This window comes from Eulemur rufifrons, chromosome 8 (assembly GCF_041146395.1).
Source record: "Eulemur rufifrons isolate Redbay chromosome 8, OSU_ERuf_1, whole genome shotgun sequence".
Taxonomy (NCBI): Eukaryota; Metazoa; Chordata; class Mammalia; order Primates; family Lemuridae; genus Eulemur; species Eulemur rufifrons.
Genome location: NC_090990.1, coordinates 66,002,381 through 66,016,138, shown reverse-complemented (window position 1 = coordinate 66,016,138; position 13,758 = coordinate 66,002,381). Strand labels below are relative to the sequence as shown.

Sequence of the window (13,758 nt, the reverse complement as noted above, 5' to 3'; positions counted from 1 at the left end):
AAAAGCCCCTACAATATTTAAAAAAAAAAAAACAAACTGACAGGATTGAAAGGAGAAATAATGCAACAACTATAACTGGAAATTTCAATACTTCTCTCCTAATAATGGATAGAAAAACTAGACAGAAAATTGGTAAAGATACAGAAAACTTACATAATTCCATAAAAAAACTTGACATTTATAAAATATAAAACCTAACATCAACAGAATACACATTCATTTCAAGCACACATGGAAATTCTCCATATTAATCATATGTTAGGCAATGTAGTCAGTCTCAATTAATTTAAAGGGATTGCTAAATATTTCAAAATATCTTCTCTGATTACAGCAGAATTAAGTTAGAAATCAACAACAGAGAGAAATTTTAGAAATACCCAAATATTTGGATATTAAATCACAAAGAAATTCCAAGAGAAATTAGAAAATATTTTGAACTGAATGAAAAAAACCTACAACATATCAACATTTATCACATGTCAATAAAGCTGGGCTTAGAAAAAAGTCTATAGATTTAACCACATAGGTTAGAAAAGAAGAAAGGTCCCAAATCAATAATTTAAACTTCTACCTTAAGAAACTCAAAAAAAGAAGAGCAAATCAAACCAAAAACAAAAAGAAAGATCAGGAGTCAATGAGGTTGGTCTGAGTGCAGTGGTGTTTACAATCTAATTGATCACAACCAGTTACAGATTCCTTTGTTTCTTCTCCACTCTCACTGCTTCACTTGACCAGCCTTTAAAAAACTAAATAAATAAAAGGAGTCGATGAAATAGAAAACAGAAAAACAATAGAGAAAAATGAAGGAGACGAAAAGTCTTATTAGTAACACTTTAGCTAGATTGACCAAATATTAAAATAAAATTTATAAAAACAAGAAATATTAATTATAAAAATTAGGAATGAAAAGACATCACCACTAATGCTAGAGAAATTAAAAGGATTATAAGGGAACACTATAAACAACTTTATGCCAATCATATAACTTAGAGGAAATGAACAAATTCTTTTTTTTTTTTTTTTTTGAGACAGAGTCTCACTCTGTTGCCCGGGCTAGAGTGAGTGCCGTGGCTTCAGCCTAGCTCACAGCAACCTCAAACTCCTGGGCTCAAGCGATCCTCTTGCCTCAGCCTCCCGAGTAGCTGGGACTACAGGCATGCACCACCATGCCCGGCTAATTTTTTGTATATATATATTTTAGTTGTCCATATAATTTCTTTCTATTTTTAGTAGAGACGGGGTCTCACTCTTGCTCAGGCTGGTCTCGAACTCCTGACCTCGAGCGATCCACCCGCCTCAGCCTCCCAGAGTGCTAGGATTACAGGCATGAGCCACCGCGCCCGGCCTGAACAAATTCTTAGAAAGACTCAAATTATCAAAACTATGTCAAGAAAAAAATAGAAAATCTCAATAAACCGATAAAAAATTAAAATATTGAATTTGTAATTAAAATGTTCCCCACAAAGAAAATCTCAGGTCTTCATTTCTTCTTTGGGAAATTATATAAAACATTCAAAGATAATATCAACCTTACACAAACTCTTTCAGAATTCAGTGAATGAGGGAACACTTTATGAGGCCTGATACCAAAGCTAGGCAAAGATCAAAAGAAAACTACCAACAAATATCCATCACAAACATTGATGCAAAAATCTTTATCAAAATACCAGCAAATTTAATCTAGCAGTATATAAAAAGGATTACAACATGACCATGTAGGATTTATTCCAGGAAGGTAAGGTTGGTTCAACATTGAAAATCAATTAATGGACTACACTATATTAATGGAATAAAGGACAAAACCCAATAATTATCTCAGTGTATGCAGAAGCAGCATTCCACAAAATGCAACAGCCATGATAAAAACCTCTCAACAACTAGGACTAGAAAGGGAACTTCCTCAGACTGTTAAAGGGCATATCGGGGCGGGGGAATCCTACAGCTTATGTCATATTTAATGGTGAAAGATAGAATGCTTTCCCCATAAGACTTGGCACAAGGCATTCACCACTGCTATACAGCTTTGTCCTGGAGGTTCTAGCCAGTACAAAGAGGCAAGAAAAAAGATATTAAAGGCACACAGACTGACAAAGATGAAATAAAACTGTCTTTATTTGCAGAAGATACGATTCTATATGTAGAAAATTCTAAGGGATCTGCAAAGAAACTACTATTAATAGAAATAAAAAATGAGTTTAACAACATCATAGGATATAAGATCAATATACAAAAATCAATAACATTTGTATATACCAGCAACAAACAATCCAAAAGTCAAATTAAGAAACAGGTCCGCTCACAACAGTATTAACAGAAATAAAATACTTAGGACTTTAACAAGACTTGTACACTAATGAAATTAAAGAACATCTAAATAAATGGATAGACCTTTCATGTTCATGGATTGCAAGACTCAATATTATTTAGGTAGTAATTGAATGTTTATTGCAGCACAATTCATAATTGCAAAGATGTGAAATCAACCCAAGTACCCATCAATTCATGAGTAGATTAATAAAATGTGATATATGTATACCATGGAGTACTACTCAGCCATAAAAATGTATTAATACCTTTTGCAACAATCTGGATGGAACTAGAGACCATCCTCCTAACTGAAGTATCGCAAGAATGGAAAAACAAACACCACATGTACTCACTATTAAATTGTAACTAACCAATCAGCACTAAAGTGCACAGATGGAAGTAAAACTCAATGGAAATCATTCAGGGGGAGTGGAGAAGAGGGGATGGGTGAAATCATACCTAATGGGTGTAATATACACTATCTGGGTGATGGACACACTTATAACTTTGACTCAAGTAGTACAAAAGCAATCCATGTAACCAAAACATTTGTATCCCTGTAATATTCTGAAATTTAAAAAAAAAAAAAAAAAAGGAAAAGGCCATATTACAAAGCACCCCCCCCAAAAAAATAGCAGAACTGTGTAGATATACAAATTCAAATAGCTAATGCCAACTGGATACAGCAATCACCTCCCATTGGTCAAATGTCTTGAGCTCAATGGAATCACAGGATTTTGAAGAATCACAGACTCTTCAAAAGAAAAAAGTCACAATTTCTAAATAGATTTGTGTAAATCATATGGCCAAACTGAGTGGTCTACTTGCCTCCATGAAAGTACAATCTTCTTAATAAAGTCACTGCCTTTACAGCAGTAAGTATATAGTGACACAAAATCTAAACATCACTGGTAAATATAGCATTTGATCAAATCTAGTTTTTTCTCAGGAATATAGGATCTTCTTTTCCTGTCATCATCAGCATTATCATTAACACACCTTCTCACATATTCCCAAGACCTTCAGCAGCTATTATGACAACCAAAGTGTAAAACCAACAAACTGGTGTAGCCAAATTCACAAACCTTAGCAAAGCATTTTTCCTGCCCTTGGTGATAGTCTCTAGGTTGGTATCACAACAATGGCCATGTGGTTAAAATAGTGTTCACTAACAGACTGTGTTTCATCTGGTTTTAATTAAGAAAATTCAACCTCTAAGAGAAATGTCTGAACATCTATTTATAGCGCTTATTAAGCATTATCTGTTTCACGGGCTTATAAACATCAAGAGCTCTCAATTTAGTACTTCACGCAAAGTAGAAGCTGACTAAATTTTTGTTGAAAAAACATTATTTGAACTTACTTAATTTGTTTTACTATTTAGCCAAATTAATTTTATTCCCAAAACATTAAATTTCATTTTCAAAAGCAAGTAGTCACTACCAGTTAAAAGATTATTTTTGTTTTTAATCACTATAAAATTAGAGAATAATTGCTGTTAATAAAAATTGCAAGAGTCCAGAGGGTACAAAAAAAAGATGATAATTCTCCACAAGTTAATCTACGGATTCAACATAATCTCTATGAAAATCCCATAGGCTTTTCTTTAGAAACTGACAAGTTGATTGTAAAATTTATATGGAAATGCAAAGGACCCAGAATGGCCAAAACAATTTTGATAAAAGAAGAACAAAGTTAGAGGACTTACACTACTTGATTTCAAAACTTACTTTAAAGTTATGGTAATCAAGACAGTATGGCATTGGCATAAGGATAGACATATAGTTTACTGGGATGGAATTGAGAATTCAGAAATGAATGCCTATATTTATGCTCAATTGATTTTTGACAAAGGTGCCAAGACAATTCAATGGAGAAAGGAAAGTCTTTTCAACAAATGGTGCAGTAAAAATTGGATATCCATATTAAAAAAAAAAACTTAAATCCATACCTCACACCACATACAAAACTTAACTCAAAATATGGAATTTTAGAAGGAAGCATTAAGATTAAAAATCTTCATTACCTTGAGTTAGACACATATTTCTTAAGATCTGATACCAAAAGTACAATATAAAAAGGAAAATAAATGTTGAACTGGACTTCACAAACATTATAAACTTTTGCTCTTCAAAATCATCATTTTAAAATATGACAATGCAAACCACAGACTGAAAGGAAATATGTGCAAGTTATATATCTAGAAAAGAATTTGTGTTCAGAGTATATAAAGAATTCTTAAGACTTGATAAGAAGACAACTCAATTTTGAAAGTGGGCAAAAGATTTGAAAATACATTTCTCCAAAGTAGATATATAAATGGCTTGAACGAACATAAAAATATGCTCAACATCATCAATTATTAGGGAAATAGAAACTAAAACAACAATTTTAAAATGCTGATTTACACCCACAAAATGGCTAAATCAAAAAGACTGATGATACCAAGTATTGATGAGCATGTTAAGAAACTTCAGTGCTCTCACATTACTGGTGAAAATGTAAAATGGTATAGTCACTTTGGAAAACAGTTTGGCAGTTTCTTAAAAAGGTAAGGGTAAATTTATCATATGACCTAAAAATTCTACTTCTAGATATCCACTCAAGAGAAATGAAAACATATGTTCATACAGACTTATTGTCAAATATTTATAGCAACATTATTCAAATAGTCAAAAACTAGAAACAATTCTCATGTTATTCAATCACAGAATGGATAAACAAAATGTGTTATATCCACATAAAATATGATAATTCAGCAATAAAAAGGAACCAACTATTGATATGTTCTACATCGATGAACCTCAAAAATATTATTCTAGGGAAAGAAGCCAGAAATAATAAATTCCATATTATATAATTCCATTTATATAAAATGTCCAGAAAAGAAAATCTATAGAGACAGAAGGTAGATGAGTAATGGGTGCAATGCAAGCTATCTGGGGGATGGGCACTATGCCTTTGACTCAAATGGTACAAGGGTAGTTTATGTAATCAAAATGTTTGTACCCCCATGATATTCTGAAAATTAAAAAAAAAGACATTGTTATTTAAAGTGCTGATGACTTAGTAAAAAAAAAAGTAGATCAGTGTTTATCTGAGGTTGGGTGAGAGTGGGTATTGATTGCATATGGGTAACAAAAGAAAATTTGGGGCTTGATAGAAATGTTCTTAAACTGAATTGTGATGATGATTGCATCACACTACAAATTTACTAATTAATATTGAATTATACACTTATAGTGAATGAGTTTTATGGTATGTAAATTATACCTCAATTTTTAAAAATAGTATTTCTTTACTTAGAAAGAGACAATCTACTTAAAGTAGACATTCTTTGCTCTGGGAAGAATCATTTCAGTGGACAACTTAATTATGTAAAGGTAAGGCTGGTAGACATCCATTATCTTGGAGGAAGGACCTAACCAAATCCTTTGGGGCTTAGTAAAGGCTGTTCTTTCTCAGTACTCTGTGGTAAAGAGAGATAATTAAGAAAACAAGGATATCGGCATAAAAAATAAAACAGGAATTCTGAAAAGGAGGGATCAGAACTTAGACCTCATACTTTCTGAGGTTCAGAATTACCAGAACGCTTTCATGAATTTTAATGATAGATCTATGGCCCATGAGTAGGAAGGCACATTAAAGAGGCTTTATCAAAGAGGAAAGGAGTGTCTAGATTGATGATTCAGGCTTAACATTGGAGATGTTATAGGCCAAATACAAGTGCCAGGCAGGTAAAACAACAGAAGTAGTGAAAGCTAGAGCAAGTCAGACAGTATAAATCTGACTAAGTGACTACGCTGTGAATGCAAAGGAAACGTTCTTGAAGGAAATTAAAAGTGCTACTCCAGTGAACACATGAATGATGAGAAACTGAAACATTCTTATTGCTGATATAGAGTTAGTAGTCTGGAAAGAAGGTCAAACTGGCCACAACATTACCTCAAACCAAAGCCTAATACAGAAGAAGGCCCTGAGTCTCTTCAATTCTATGAAGGCTGAAAGAGGTGAGGGAGCTGCAGAAATAAAGTTTGAACCTAGCAGAGGTTGATTCATAAGGTTTAAGTAAAGAAGCCATTTCCATAAAATAAAAGTGCAAGATGAAGCAGCAAGTACTGATGGAAAAGCTACATCAAGTTATCCAGAAGCTCTAAGACAGTTAATGAAGGTGGCTATGCTAAACAACAGATTTTTCAATGTAAACAAAACAGCCTTATATTGGAAGAAGGTGCCATCTAGAACTTTCATAGCTACAGAGGAGAAGTCAATGCCTAACTCTCTTGTTAGGGGCTAATACAGTTGGTGACTTTAAGTTGAAGCCAATGCCCATTTATGATTTTGAAAATCCTACAGTCCTCAAGAATTATGCTAAACTGATTCTGCCATGATCCATAAATGGAACAACAAAGCCTAGATAACAGCACATCTGTTTACAGCGTGGTTTACTGAACATTTTAAGTCCACTGTTGAGACCTACTACTAAGAAAAAACCATTTGTTTCAAATTCTTACTGCTCATTGACAGTGCTCCTACTTGCCCAAGAGCTCTTATAGAGATATACAAGATGAATGTTGTTTTCATGTCTGATAACACAGTATCCATTCTGCAGCCCATGGATCAAGAAGTAATTTTAACTTCCAAGTATTATCATTTAAGAAATATATCTTGTAAAGTTATGGCTGCCACACATAGTGATTCCTTTAATGGATTTGGACAAAGTAAACTGAAAATCTTCTGGAATGAATTCACCATTCTAGATGCCATTAATGATGAACATTCATGATTCATGGAAGGAAGTCTAAATATCAACAGTAACAGGAGTCCGGAAGAAACTGATTCCAACCCTTATAGATAACTTTGATGGGTTCAAGACTTCAGTGGAAGAAATCACTGCAGATTTGGTGGAAATAACAAGATAACTATGATTGAATTAGAAGTGGAGCCTGAAGATGTGACTGAACTAATGCAATCTCATGATAAAACTTAGATGAATTAGGTATTGCTTCTTATGGATGAGCAAAAAAAGTGGTTTCTTGAGATAAAATCTACTCCTGGTGAAGGTGCTATGAACATTGTTGAAATGACAACAAAGGATTTAGAATATTACATAAATTTAGTTGCTAAAGCAGTAGCAGCATTTAAGAGGATGGACTCCAATTTTAAAAGAAGTTCTACTGTGAATAAAATGCTATCAAACAGCATTGCAGCTACAGAGAAATCTTTCATGAAGGGAAGAGCAAAAGTTCCTTTGATGTGGCAGACTTGTTTTATTTTAAGAAATTGACACAGCCGCCCCAACCTTCAGCAATCACCACCCTGATCAGTCAGCAGCCATCAACATGGAAGCAAGACCTTGCACTAGCAAAAAGATTATGACTCACTGAATGCTCAGATTATGGTTAGCAATAAAGTATTTTTAAATTAAGGTATGCACATTGTTTTTTTTTACATAGTGCTTTTGGACATGTAATAGTTTATAGTGTAAACATAACACATATATACTGGGAAACCAAAAAATTTGTGTGACTTACTTTATTGTGATACTCATTTTATTGAGGTGGTCTGGAACCAAACCTGTAATATCGTTCAGGTATGCCCGTACTTGAAAATTGCTAAGAGATTTGATCTTAAATGTTCTCACCTCAAAAAATGATAAGTATGTGAGGTGATGGCTATATTAATTTGTTTGATTTAACACACCACAATGTATACATATAGAGCCATCACATTATACACAATATACACAATTTTATTTGTCAATTATATCTTAATAAATCTGGGGGGGAGAGATAAACTTTCTAACATCAACAGCTTATAAAGGATGGAGCTAATAATCAAATCTGTATTTTCTGCCTCTACATTTATGTTCCTACCATTACACCATCAGCTGTAAAAGGCAGGTATAAGTCACTATATTTTTAAATTTTTAGAAATGTCAATATATTGTTTTGACAATACCTTTATTTTTCTTTTTTTGAGAAAAGCACTCGCTCTGTTGCCCAGATTAGAGTGCAGTGGCAACACCATAGCTTGCTGCAACCTCAAACTCCTGGGCTCAAGTGATCCTCCTGCCTCAGCTTCCCAAGTACCTGGGACTACAGGCAGGTTCCACCATGCCCAGTCAATTTTTGTTCTTTTGGTAGAGACAGGGGTCTCACTCTGTTGCCCAGGCTGGTCTCGAACTCCTGGGCTCAAGTGATCCTCCCACCTCAGCCTCCCAAAGTGCCAGGATTACAAGCGTGAGCCACAGAACCTGACATAAAATATTTTAAACGTTAACTTTGTAAAAAAAAAATAAATAATAAAAAACACATTTCATTAAAGATAACAGCTATGCAATTATTTTTTACACATTCTTAACTGCTATAATCTATGAAAAAATAATTATAATAATTAAAAACTAGTATCATTGGTGTACCTTGAAAAAAATGTAGGAAAAATTTTGATAAATACTAATAATAAAGGAGAAAATAACGCATGCTTGATGTGACCGAAAACTTTACTATGGAATTTGAACATTGTAATATGACAGGTGCTCGTCCCTGAATACTGAAACAAATTTAACTCCAAAAGGACGTACATATATATCTATTAATAGGATGCAATTAATTTAATGCAAAATCCTTTAAATGGTCATGCATTCTTTAAATTTGTCCTATAAAAATAAAAATAATCTTGAATATGCACAAAAATTTAATTACAAGGATGTTTATGAGAACTTTTTTTATATAATAGCAAAAGGTTAAAAACAACATACATGGTCAGTGATTAATTAAATAAATTATAGTAAGTAATTATGATTGAATACAAAAAGATATTGTAAAACAACTCTTTATAAGGAAAAAGTTATAAAACACCGTGTACTGAAAGATATAACTTTGGGGGCTGGTGGAAATTTGTGTATCTATACACAAAATACATATTCAAAAACATTAACGGTGGTTCTTTTTTGGCAGGATTGTGTGTGAGTTTGTTACTTTTTTCTACGGTTTCCATATTTTCTCCAGTGGAGATACATTATTTGGAAATCAGATTAAAATGTTACTAGGAAAAAAGTGCTTCTCAAACTTTAATGTGCATATGAATTAGCTGGGGAATCTTGTTAAAAAAGCAGATTCAGTATGTCTGACTCAGTATGTCTAGGTGGGGCCTGAAATTCTCTTCTTTTCTGACAAGCTTCCAGGTGATGCTAATGATGCCATACTCACACCTCACTTTGGGTAGCAAGGCTCTCTTCTAATCCTGTTGTATGGCTATTTTTGCAAAGCACAAGCAAGTAAAAGCTTCTCATTATGTTAGTACACTTGATATAGTACTTGATGTTGCGAAATAGACAATGGAAATATTTTATGATTTCAAATCATTTAATATCTCTTATCTTTAGTTTTTCTATGAAGTCTACTGATTATTCAAATTTTTATTAAAAAAATCATGATAGGCCGGGCGCGGTGGCTCACGCCTGTAATCCTAGCACTCTGGGAGGCCGAGGCAGGTGGATCGCTTGAGGTCAGGAGTTCGAGACTAGCCTGAGCAAGAGTGAGACCCCATCTCTACTAAAAATAGAAAGAAATTATCTGGCCAACTAAAAATATATAGAGAAAAAATTAGCTGGGCATCATGGCGCATGCCTGTAGTCCCAGCTACTCAGGAGGCTGAAGCAGTAGGATCGCTTAAGCCCAGGAGTTTGAGGTTACTGTGAGCTAGGCTAACACCACGGCACTCACTCTAGCCCGGGCAACAGAGAGAGACTCTGTCTCAAAAAAAAAAAAAAAAAAAAAAATCATGATAAAAATACACAGGTTCAGTGAAAAATTCAGTGTCTCTGGAATATGGTATTTACTAGAGTCAGGCCAGCATTTTACTGCTTTTGGTCAATGATCATAGGCCTTTAAAATAAATTGCAAAGAATAGAAAAAATTAGAACCTTGTTAGTGTAAGACTATAGTGATATTTAGTATTAATCTAAAAAACAATTCAACATTTATTGAGAATTATGCCGGCAATAATGAAATATATTGACATGTTCTTATAAAATAAGCCTTAATGAAAGTTAAGTGAAAGATGATAATGAGAACATAAACAAGTTTATAAATTCTAATAATGATGAAGGATAGAGAAATAGGACACTTGTGATTTTGATACAGAGATGATATCTGAGAGAAGCCTTAAAGTATGAGCAAATTTACCATTCGTAGAAATATAGAAAGAGAATTGCAGACAGAATTAACATCTTGAACAAGCACTGTTATGAAGTGCAATCCATTATCTGACTATCTGTTGCCATGTTCACTGTGGTGTCAAAAGTGTTAATTCTAATTAAGTGCCAGCAAAACCACAAAATGTATAGTAGCTGTTTACATTTCTATGTAGAACAAAAAGCAAATTATTAAATAACTTATCCTAAATTATACTAGTTAAATTTCTTTAGGCTCGCTTAACAAAGGTTGCATAATATTTTCTTCTAATCTAAAAAAATGCATTGGCTCCTACTGTCTATTAGAATGCATGTCCAAAATTCTGAATATCTGATAGAAAACTTTTAAATATTAGATCCACAAACTACCTTTCTAGACAATATCTAAATCTTTTAAGTAAATTCTAAATGTTCATATTTTCACATATTTGCATATGTTTTCTTAGAATAAGATAACCCTTTCCTCCTTCTCTGGGTCTTGAAATTCCATTCATTCTTCCATATTCTTGAAGGCCCCTATCTTCTCTTTAGCAATATTTTTTTAATTACACTTAGCTAGCACAGCAAGCTACTTACACATTTTTAAGCAACCATTTCATTATGCCTGAATGTTATGCCATGTTTGCTCTTCCTACTCTTGTTTTTGAGAGTAAGAACTAGATATTATTTTCCTAGAAACTTGTTTACTTACTATGATATACTAAATACTCAAAAAAGGTTTGCCAAATGAGTAGAAATTGACTACTATCAAGATGCTTATAGAATAGTTGCACATGAAAAAATTAGTGTAAAAAGATAGTGTGGAAAGTATTCTAATTTAGAAATTAAATGGTACAGATTCATTCAGACTGACAAATAGGAAATACATTGTCTGAAAGACTGTATAGACTTTGGAAAGGTAAAACTGACTAGATAAAGTGGTCCACTACAACCACTTTAGTTATCTAATTCTGCTGAGGAAATCAATAATCATAATTGCTCATTTGTCCAATACAGTATTTAAATCTAAGATTCATTAATATGATTTGTACCTACATGAAAAATAGCCTGTCAATTCATGGGAAAAGAAGACAGGTAAAGTGTTTGATGGTACTGACCTATTCGCTCCTTACAGTGTTGCAGTTAGACATTTATTAAATGTATAAAGTCAAACATTTAAAACACACAAAACTTCAATCAATATTATATAACTCAACATACCATTTATGATCAAAGGAAGATTTAAAAGCTAACCATAATAAATTTTCTAGAAAGAGAACTTAATGAATGTCAATATTCTCATTCATTCTAAGTCAGAACAAAAAGCAGAATGTCTCCATGCTTTTCTTTGAACTTCATGTACTTATATGAGCATGGAATTAGCTGTTACATATTTATGTTATCAAACAGGAATTCCTGTTACTTAATTTAGTAGTAAAAGATGAAGCACCTGGAAACCACTATGTGGCCTTTGTTCTGTATTTCTTCCTATACATAATGTCACTGGAGAAGTAAAAAACTTGGATTGAAGTTTGTTACATTTCATATCTGCCTCAATTGGTAAACACTCTTTACTCAATAGTTCATGAACCTAATTTTTAAAAAATTACATGTAGTTTCTGTGCTTAGTTGATTTCTTAAAATAACACTTGGGGAACAAACATATTCAGAGTGTTTATCATCAGGAGATATTACATTCCTTTTTCTTGTCAAACAAGTCATGCAAGTAACTGCTTTAAGTAGCTTTGAAGAATGTGGTTTGTATGAAAACTTTGGCATAGTAAAAACTCCTTCCCTAACTCACTCTGCAAATGAATAAAAATTTGTGTTTTCACCACAAAAATAAAATTGGAATTTTGAAACAATAGGATTCCTCTGTTTTTGCTCTATCAGTGTTTTCTCTTCTACATTAACACATTCCATAATAGGAAACTAGAGCTCAGTGCTTACCATACTCATCCTTACATATAAAAGTATTGTGTCTATTATGATATTTTTGCAATGAGAAAAGCAGAGGAATAATTAATGAGCATTCAATTATTCTTTACGTATTTCTTACATCATGCCTTATTTGTAAGGCTACAAGGTTTGTTCCTAATATTATTTGTGTACAATGACCCTATTTGTTTTATTTTTTCGACTTCATAATCAAGAAAAATGTCAATATTTTACATCTGTTTTTCCAAAAGAAATCATGGCTCATGATACTATTTTCCATTGCTAGATTTTAAAATGTGTTTCAGAAAGCATCCTAGGTTCCATAAATTTAAAAAATGGTGAGGGTCTAGTTTAAATATAACTTTTAATTATTAAAAACCTATGACATTCATTGATTTGAGATACATTTACTAAACACTCACTATATGAGGAACAGGTATTAGTAAAACAGAAATTAATGCAATTTTGTCCTCATTCCTCATTTAACTTTAAAAGATCTTTGAAGTGCATAAAAATGATTTCCAAAAGAGCTTAGGACAATGCAATTTAACTAAATAGGACAAAGAGAATGAATAACAAGCTTTCCTTACATGGTAAATTTTAATAATGTATCATTTTTTCAATATTCAGCAGTTCATTAACTTAAACATATAAATATATACACACACACTTATATATGTTATATTCCGCATCCATCAACTTGCTTATACAGAAAGATTAACTATAGATAGTCAAAACCTTTTGAATTAAAAAAATTTTGCACAATATATATTCTTCCTCAATTTCTCCCTAAAATAGGTTGAATATGGTAAAAAAAAAAAAAAAAAGCTCTGATTCAGTAAAAAAAATTAATTTCAATAAGCTTCTACAGAACTATGAAAGTGCTGTATAAACTAAGAAGCAAATTTTGTAAACCATTTTTTCTTTTTGGTTTAGCTGAGTATTCTTCCTTAACTGCTATGCAATATATAAACAGAAAGAGGCAAACCCTAGGGCTATTTGATAATCAAACAAACAACACCAAAAGGGGCAAGAGTTCCAAGGGTAATTCTATTGTTCCTTTAATCAGAGTGACAAAAATACTTTGAGGAGAGTCCAAGGTGAGGTGTGGAATGGAGGTACTAATACTGCTTATATTGCGTATATTACATATGAAACTTATCTTGTAAAGTGCATGCCACCAAAAATGGTTCCAATAGCACCATTTTAGCAAAGCAGTAAGTCCAGACATTTTAACATGCCTGGAAACAATGTGATACATGCAATAACAATTCTTTCCCCCATTTTTAGTCATATGTATATATGACATAAAATATAATTATGAAAGCTTCTGATAT

The 13,758-nt window shown here is 32.6% G+C and overlaps 1 protein-coding gene across 4 annotated transcripts in view; it reads right to left on the bottom strand.

Moving 5' to 3' along the window:
• The window catches only part of PRKACB (protein kinase cAMP-activated catalytic subunit beta), a 125,522-nt gene that overhangs the window by 57,516 nt on the left and 54,248 nt on the right, over positions 1 to 13,758 (bottom strand). The gene's annotated exons all lie outside the window — the stretch shown is intronic.